At 33.0% G+C, this 8,361-nt stretch overlaps 1 pseudogene across 1 annotated transcript; it reads right to left on the bottom strand.

Annotated features, from left to right (window-relative positions):
- Positions 1 to 5,196: 5,196 nt before the first annotated feature.
- On the bottom strand, positions 5,197 to 8,138 carry LOC143610772 (cytochrome P450 734A1-like; annotated as a pseudogene). Its single transcript, XR_013149645.1, has 5 exons — positions 7,769 to 8,138; positions 6,799 to 7,022; positions 6,466 to 6,707; positions 6,037 to 6,401; positions 5,197 to 5,911 (listed from the first exon to the last, which is right to left on the bottom strand). The product of XR_013149645.1 is annotated as a cytochrome P450 734A1-like (transcript).
- Positions 8,139 to 8,361: the final 223 nt, after the last annotated feature.

Genomic DNA, 8,361 nt, shown 5'->3' with positions numbered 1-8,361 from the left:
ATGTAGCCTTCGGGTTCCCCTAGACCCAAAGAAAGAAAAAAAATTATAAATTTATGTTTATTTATAAATGTTAACAAATTGTATATATGAACATACCTTCTTAAATTCTTATCATTCCTCGTTCGTTAAGGTAAAAATATTTATTAAGTGTTGCATATGTTTCCAGCTTTGTTTTTCAAATACATCCATTCAATGTATTTTGGCTTTACGATTATCATACACATTCTTCATTTATTTTTTATTAAAATCCAAGCCAAACTATTCCTTAATAACTTTTCTTAACTTTTTCCATGAGTCTTTGTGCAAACTCAAACCTTTTTCTACCCACCGTGTTTATCTATTCAATTCAAGTCTCTAAGCATTTTAGATGCTCATTTGACAATTGTTTTTTCACTTCAATTTCTATTAATCAATAACATAAAAGACATAATTCGAATCTAGACATAAAATTTTTTCCAGGTGCTCAATTAAAAGATAAACATAAATAATTTTTCAAGTGCTCAATTCAAACCTAAACATAAATTATTTTTAAAGACAAAAATCAATTAAGTATTCCATAAAAGCACATAAATTTTACTAAACATAACCGAATACTAAACAATATTATCAATGTTATCATATAAATCCAAAATCAAATGGTCACACTAAGGGGGTGTTTGGGATTGCTTATTTTCATTAATTTATAACTTATTGACTTTTTTGAAGAATAATAAGGTGTTTGGGATTGCTTTTGATGTGAGAGGGGAAAATTAATATGTTACAATTTTGTAACTTATTGTCACACCCCAACCTAAGGCGGAAATGTCGGGGGCGTGGGCTGATTGCTCACAGCTCTCAAGGTACTATCATGCAATAATTAAATTATAATATCTATTATTTCAACTTTAATAAATCAAAGTACATGATTTCATAAATAGAGCATGTAAGGACAAAATAAAATTTAAAGTTCTTGTTTCTTCTCTCTAGCATGCAATCCTAAGTTCTTCAATCAACTTGAGAATCACGTCACACGATAACATGCATTTGCGTTAAAAATACAACAGGTTTTGTCAACACTAGGTTGAGTGAGTATAACGCCAGATTTAAGACACTACAAATAAAAGTGCAAATTGTTCCTGTGAGATAAACAATTAAGCCATAGCACACACACAATTAATCAAATCATAAAGAAAGGGATCAACCAATTCCATATAAATGGACATTGGTTACCATGAAAGGACTAAACCGTGCCATAAAAATGGCCGTGCCATAAAAATGGATATCGGTTGCCAAAGATAGTCGTATGATCATACTATAAATGAGAAACTTCTCCAAAATGCGCTCAAATAAAGCAAATAGCAAGTTAGGCAAACTGATAAATACACAAGGATAAACAATTGCGGTTTGAATACTATATAATATAAAATTAGTTACTTACGCATATGTCCCCAAAACGGTAAAATAAGTAAAAGAGGGGGTGAGATTCTCACCTCAGCAATTAAGCAAGATATAATGAATCGTTTAAGATATGAAGTTAGATCAAGCTCTTCGGGAAATACCGATGAGATATCATAATAAAGAACAATTGCGGAAAATAAATATAATTTGAATAACGGAACTAAGATTAGATAAAGGTTCGGGAATTTATGATTGAGTATTTTATTATGGAAGTTTAATATTACTTAGACTTATTATCAATTTTATTACTTTTCTTTATCAATTTTATAATAAATAGTATATCCCTAACAAAGTTATAACTATAAACAAAATACTTAATTAAATAAATATCTATAATTTTCAATAGACTATATAAAGAGATTTATTTTAAATCATTATTTTAAACTAAAAAAATACCTTGAATGTATTTATATATATTATTATTAATAAAGATTTTTTTTTAAATTAACATTGAAAATAATAGATAATAAATAATAACATCTATATAAAATATAAAATACTTGTTAATTAACAAGATTACATTAAATATGTATTTTAGATTAACACTCCTTTTTAAATATTAAAACATTTATTATAAAAACCTTTATCGACTTTTAATAATATATATATATATATATTCATATATCCATGGTTATAATCAAAGTTCGGAACGACAACGATTTATTATGTCGGTTTTAATAAAATGTTGATTATTTATTGATTATTATAATTATTATTTATTAAAAGTGATTAAAAATGATAATCAACCAAAAATCAACTAAAAAGACGGGCTGAGTGAATCGAACCTGCGTCCCCAGCCGTCTCCAAGCCTTAGCAATAGGTGCACCAGCCCACCAAGCTGTTGTCTAATACTCATGTTATGATTCAAAAAGCAAAAAATACAACCAGTAAGAGAAATAACCCATAAACCCTAAGAACCCTAGCAAGATCAATTGGCTTAATCCGCTAAGGTTAATCCAGTTGATCTTTTGGTTATTGAAGATGGTTAATAGACGATATCAATGATATATTACATTACCTATAATGCTTATCAATTGATGCTCAAAACGCTTGGACTACTGTTGGCTGTACATCGAACTAGACGGATAATGAAAGCAGCTAATAATGAAAATAACTAAAGGTATTAGGTTCGCGAGGGCGTAAGGATGCTGTTAGTACGTTTAATTGAATTATGAAATTCGTTTTCTTGTATAATGGTTAACGGGTTGGAGTCGGTGGTTATAATAAGAGATACGAATCCCTATTTGATCGATTAACAAATTAACGAGTGTCGGCAAGTCACATAAGGCAAGATTAATAGATCCAATGATTTGATTTCCAAGTTAAACGCTATAATTAAGGTCCAAGAAACATAAACGGGTCATGGTAAGGAAATGGATCGGGTAAACGGGTAAGGGTAAGTGGGTTAATGGATATTATTATATTTTAATATATCAGATTTGCATAATAGTCCCTCTAGTTTAGGTGTGGAAACAAAAATAGATTAAACTATAGTTTAGAGTTGAAATTGTATTTAAACCATAGTTATTTATATGTATATCAAATAAATATAATAACAAATAATAATAAAATAATAATTCGAATAACGCGATATTTTCTCAGTAAAATTTCCCGAACGTAATACGGGTCGGGTAACGGTTAATAGAATAATAATTTGATATCCGAGTTGTTACACTTATTAACTTCTTGAAAAGTTATAAGGAGTTTTGATAAGGAATCCTAAACACCCTCTAATCACAATACATAACATAATTGATTACACGATCAGTGGGTGGAGAAGAGGCGACGGTTGTGGGGATGGAAGAGAAGGGGGCGGCAGAGGTGAGGGTGGAGGAGAAGGAGGCGGAATTTGTGGGGGTGGTGGAGATGGCGGCTGGCTGTGGGGGTGGAGGAGATGGGGATATGGTGACTGGTTTGAGGGTAGAGTAGAGGAATTATGATTTTTGTTTAGAAAAAGTAGGGTTTGGAAGTTTGAAAAGGTTAGAAATGAGTGGTCTAGGTCTTTTAGGAGACAGAGAGAATTTTTTTTTAGAAATGTCTTCTAATAAAACAAACACACCGCAGACCACCACTTCTACGTGACACAAACAAAAGAATTGGAGAACAACTTTTCTTTAAAAACAACACCGCCTTTTTTAATGATTTTTTTGGAGTCTTTTGGACTATCCAGAGGCTATTATTTCTTAGTTGTGCACTAATATTAATATTGTTGAGACTGATTTAAATTCATTTGGTTGCTAGTGCATTTTATGTTGTTAGAACATGTTAACCTTTTTTTTTTCTTTTGTTCATGTTGATTTTGCAACTAATTTAAAGTTAAAACCTTTTAAATTTAGGTACCGATTGAAGTATCTTGTTTGATTTAGATATCAGCTCAGGAATATCTTTGATTTTATATATATAAATGACGACTACTTTTTTATGTGTTTAGACTACCGCGCTTCTCAAATTCGGAGAGCCTCGTTGTCTCACTCCGGCAGTCTATGTTGTTTGGCTTGGGCATATCCCTGGGAAACCATACCTTCAGCTGTCACTTGACAGTCGTTGTGCTACCACAAGAGCAAAATTCTCTATTGTAACACACTGTGGGACGAAAACCCAGGTGAGATCGGGATTCAAACTGACAACCTTTGAACAATGACTAGATCAAATCATTCATTGTCATAATCCACCGAAAGTGACACAATCGAGGATAGAACTTGGGCCTCTATTGTAAAACCAAACCTCTTACCACTAGGCCACAAGTGGGGATTATGATTATTTTTTGAACTTTTCTTTTTTAAGATAGTTTATTCCAACATATTTGAATTTTTCTCGAATTCGAATAAGCTAATTTGACTCAGTAAATTCAAACTTTAGACGAATTTAAAACAAATTCGAATTGAGTTTTAAAATTTTCAATTCGAATAAATAGATTCAAATAACACGAATGCGTTTCGATATGATGATCTCTAAATTTCTGAAGTGGGTGACGGTTTCTGATATGATTCACTGAATATTGAATGGTAGTGAAAATTAAGCCAATGAACGATTAAACTATTAACACCAATTATCTTTTGGAAATGACACTTCCAGTGATCGTAACGTTGAAAGAAAAGTTGCAAAAACATGGGGTGTTTAACGGTATTTTTTATTTATATTATGTATTTGAATTAATATTAACCTTATATTTTTTTCATATAAAAATAAATGGTAATATTTTGGTTTATATTGAACAACTAGATACAATTATTGGAGACAGACATATAAACGGGCAACAAGCTACTTCGTTGTCTCCTTTCAAATGACAAACACGATTCTACTGAAAAAATTATTAAATTATAACAAATACTAGTTGTATTTAAAAGAGTTCATCATTTTCAATCCATTGAGGAATGTGTAATCTAAAGGATATAAATTATATTTGATAGATGATTAAGACAATGTCACAATAACGAACAAAATACTTTACTCAATAACACATCAGACATCAAACCAAGAAGGCATAACCTCGTATTTACAAAATTGTTGTTAGAATTAAGCAAAATGTACCATACATACACATGAGGAAACAGATTTCTATCTAGCCAAGGATAAAGTTACGTGCCCAAAATCCAAACTTCACGAGTTAGTATTGCTATTTTAGTGAACAAATAGGGAACGAATAAAAGAAACATACTTTTACTTGCCTCATCTTCCAACACTTTTTGCAAATTTTTAATTTGCAAAAAGGAGATTTTAAACTTTTCTTTCTATTTTACCTTTTTCAAGATAATGAAAAAAAAAATATATATATACAATCTCATACCATGTTGTTCTCAACGATGCGACACGATAAACTAAATAAAACTAGTATAAATGACATGTTGTCACTTATAACAGTTTAATTGGTTTAACGTATCATGTCAATGAAATAACATGATATAACGATTGCATAAGATAAATTCTATCTTTTTAATATTTTATAGGGGGGTTGGTCATGAGCAAGCATATGATTCACTCACACACATATGATATGTATATTAAGGACAATTTACAACCTTTGATCTTCTTTCGTACTAGAATTCCACGACAGAGATTTGAAGATAATAGGTGCTCCATATTGAGGGTGAAGTAGCATCAGAACTGTTGGAGCGTGTTGATACTTTGGGGACAGTCGAAAAGAGAATCTTTGTAATATGATGGCAAGTGTCAATTTTGCTTGCAACATGGCTAGATTTTGTCCAATACACATACGAACCCCGACCCCAAAAGGGATGAACGATACTGGATGTTTAGCTGCACGAGCTATACCCTCTGAGAACCGGGCCGGGTTGAATTCATTAGCATCATTTCCCCAAATTGTTTGATCATGATGAACGGCCAGGATGGGAATAAGAAGCTCGGTCCCACCGGGGACCTTGCATCCTCCTAACTGTACATCCGTCTTGGCACGTCGAATTGACGCAACGATTGGAGGGTACAATCTCAATGACTCATTGAGAATCATGGTTAGCTGCAAAAAATATTAGAAAAAAAAAGGTTTAATCTGTATATATTATTGAAAAAGAGGATTGATAAAGGGGTAGTTTGGTATTTTCAGTAGAAGACAAAACATAATTTGAGTGGGAGGAGTGGTACCATCTTAAGCTTGGAAACATCATCCTTGGTAGGGATGTCACGTGGTCCGCACACCTTCAAGACTTCATCACGTGCTATCACCTGCCAGTGTGGGTGCATTGCTAGCAACACCGTCGTCCATGTCAGCAGATTGGAGGTCGTTTGTTCTCCGGCAAAAAAAACTCTTGCACTCCTCGGCAATGTCATGTGGGGTGATGATGTCGGATTCCTTCCAACTCGCCTGAATCATTAGCCCAAGTAAATCTTTAGGCCCATTTCCCATTCCTTCCCAATTCTCCCTTCTTCTTTCGATCACATTCATTAAACATTTCTTGATTTCCTTCTCCAGTTTCCAAGATTCTCTGTTTCTTTGGGTGGGTAAAAATCTAAAAAATATTTTAAATTTAATATATATTTTATGAAAGTATGTTCAAATAAGGGTGTGCCTACCTATAACCCGGGATCGTGACCTTTTGAAAGGCTTCGGAAGCCAATACCATCTGCTGAGCCTGTAATTGAAAAATGTGTTTTCCATCTTCGTAGCTGCTACCGAAAGCGGTCCGAGTCACGGTCTCCTCGGTAAGGTTTTGGTACCATTTCGAGACTTCGATTTCGACTTCATCGGTATTCGACATGCCCAACCATTTGTCCAACATTCTCACCACACTGCTCGTGGCCATCGGCACCAGCAACTACGATAACCGAAAAATAGATTAAATTATTGCCATATTTAGTTTTTTAATATAGAATTGAAAATTGTTAAAAAGTAAAAGCACGCTTTACTTTGAGATTCTCCATGTGAAAGGTGGGAGTGATGATTTTTCTATGAAGAGCCCATTTTTCACCTTTGAGACTAAGGAGTCCATCACCTTCAAGTTGTTTGATTAAAGGGTGTACCTCATTTTTTTCATAGAATTCTGATTTCGAGCTAAATATCTCGCGAATAAGGTCTGGCTCGGCTACAGTAAGCCGAACTGTGGGTCCGAACCATACCAAAAACGTTGGACCTACAAAATAATAATAATAATAAATGCATCATTTAATACAAGATATTAATTTTTATTATTTACTTTTTTATATAATTTTTTACATCATCAGGTAAGTGGCATATAGCTAAAAGTGGCAAGCATCAAGTTAAACAAAAAAGGGTGGTGAGAAGGAAACAACACATGAGCCACTAATTTCATGAAGTTGTGAAGTTGTACTGCTAGAGAGAGAAAGAGAGAAGACAACTCAAGGACTATGCCACTATCAAACAGAGACAACTTCGTTATCAAAAGCCAAGCCTCCCACAAAAAATCTAAAAGAATTATAAGGACACAAAGGGGAACACAAAAGGAAATGATAACTCCTATCACTTTATATATAAAGTTTTCAAAAATTCAAATATTTTATCCTTAATTAATACATAAGTTTTCACCTCATTAGCTCTCTTTATTATATAAATATATACATACATACATATATATTAAAATGAAGATGGAGAGAGAGAGAGAGAGAGAGAAAAAAAAGGAGATAGAAGAAAAATATATGCATCCAAGCCAAGGGGGTCCAAATCACACCAAAGATTTGAACTTTGAAACGCTTTGAAACAAACCCATGTCACCTTTGGGCTCACAAGATCATTTGGTTTCATGGGTTCAAATTCCTTTTTTTTCTTGACCCCATTGAAGATATTGTCCAAAAAGACCCAAGTTTATAAAAATATTTTTAAGATTAAAAGATGGGAATGGAAGATCAAATATGAACATACCATAGATCTTCTTCCAATGATGGTAAAAAGAGAGCACTCTAGGGAGGATATTATGTGAAAAAGGCATGGGTTTGGAAGAAGCTTTCACCATTAAACTCACAAGCTCTTTGGCATTACCAATGAAGAAGCAATAAGGAGGTCCCCTTATTCCTTGTTTGGCAAAATGCTCTTCAATCTTTTTTGGTTTCCACCATAACAACACAAAAACCTTCACACCAAACACCATCACTATCAACAAAAACAACACCACTTTCAACCACCATTTCAACAACAACATCATATCCTCTTCCATTATTCTCTCTCTAGAAAATTATGTTTCTTGAGAGCTTTAAAGGCAGAAGCTTCTTTTATGGGCTTGAGAGAAGCTGCCTCTTATTTTCTTCTTTGGTTATATGTTTGTTAGTACTTGACAGTGGTTTGTTCTCCTTTTTAATGCCACCAACAAGTTTAGAAAGAGAAAGTGTCTAGAGAGAGGGTGGGGTGTTGTTTGGCAAGGCCAACGCCATAGGGGCCGCCATTGGAAATTTGGAATTATAATGGTCAACGAATGATAATTTTTATTATCATTTTATTCTTTTTAATTAATTTGTTAT

The sequence above is a fragment of the Bidens hawaiensis genome, unplaced genomic scaffold, assembly GCF_021521415.1.
Source record: "Bidens hawaiensis isolate Kalapana, Puna unplaced genomic scaffold, B.hawaiensis_p1.1 tig00027812_1, whole genome shotgun sequence".
NCBI classification, from domain to species: Eukaryota; Viridiplantae; Streptophyta; class Magnoliopsida; order Asterales; family Asteraceae; genus Bidens; species Bidens hawaiensis.
This window is presented reverse-complemented; position numbering and strand designations above follow the sequence as displayed.